The 1,057-nt window shown below is 45.2% G+C and overlaps 1 non-coding gene across 1 annotated transcript; it reads left to right on the forward strand.

Annotated features, from left to right (window-relative positions):
• Positions 1-715: 715 nt before the first annotated feature.
• On the forward strand, positions 716-790 carry Trnat-ugu (transfer RNA threonine (anticodon UGU)). The gene has a single exon. It is a non-coding gene; the product is annotated as a tRNA-Thr (tRNA).
• The last annotated feature ends 267 nt before the right edge of the window (positions 791-1,057 follow it).

The following is a 1,057-nucleotide window of genomic DNA, read 5'->3' on the forward strand; positions in this document are numbered from 1 at the left end:
GATCCCGGGTTCGAGTCCCGGTCGGGGCACACATTTTCATCTGTCCCCGTTGACGTATGTCAACGCCTGTAAGCAGCTAAGTGTGTTCATTCCATTGCAATTTCATTTATTGGTCAGACTCTTAGGACAGTGGAGGACTGAGCATAAGTTTATAACAGCCGAGCAAATCTGCTATTACAGAACGTTGTATTGGCACCGATCATCGTATGGAATGTTAACAACTCTTACATTATTGCGTGCACTTCCAGGTACTGAGACAGTGTTTCCGAGGAAGCAGTTGACCTTAAGTTAGCAAGTACCTTATAAATATAAATGGAGATTTTTGCTTAAATTCCGTATGTAATCCTGCTCTCTCTCTTTCTCGTGTCAATAAGGAGGGGAACGGAAATAATGCTACCTCCTCTGTTAGTTTTCAATATTTACTATAGGTAATTTATGACGGAAATCATCTTTATAAAGATGGTACCTGTTCATGTCTGAAAGAACGGATACCATCTTCATACTGTTAAGGCTAACCTGCCATTGACCTTCTTCTTCTGTGCAGATGCACACGCATTGCCCGAACTCTTACGGGACTCGGTAAGATTGTCTGCCGCGATTAATGAGTGTAATTGGCAGGGGCACTACGAATGTAGTGTGTAGACATTAAGCTGCGAACGTGGGTCTCACGGGGTGCGTGCAAGGGATAAGTCCCTGCAGACGCACTATCCTCTGTGCCCTCGGTGGCTCAAATGGATAGAGCGTCTGCCTTGTAAGCAGGAGATCCCGGGTTCCAGTCCCGGGCGGGGCACACATTTTCAACTGTCTCCGTTGATGTATATTAACTTCTGTCGGCAGCTGAGGGTCTTGATTTCATTATCATTTCATTGAAACCATCTTTGGTCGTACGGCTGCGCTAGTATCATCTTTTCGAATGCACTCGGCATACCGAGGTTTTAAATTCTCTTTCATACCGTTCTCCTCCTGCATTTGTGCCTTGAAAATGTTTGGATGTGCACCTGTCGAAATATCAGCGGTTGTCGACGGCATCACTCGGTTGCATTTCCGTGAGTTATTT

The sequence above is a fragment of the Schistocerca cancellata genome, chromosome 5, assembly GCF_023864275.1.
Source record: "Schistocerca cancellata isolate TAMUIC-IGC-003103 chromosome 5, iqSchCanc2.1, whole genome shotgun sequence".
Lineage (NCBI taxonomy): Eukaryota > Metazoa > Arthropoda > Insecta > Orthoptera > Acrididae > Schistocerca > Schistocerca cancellata.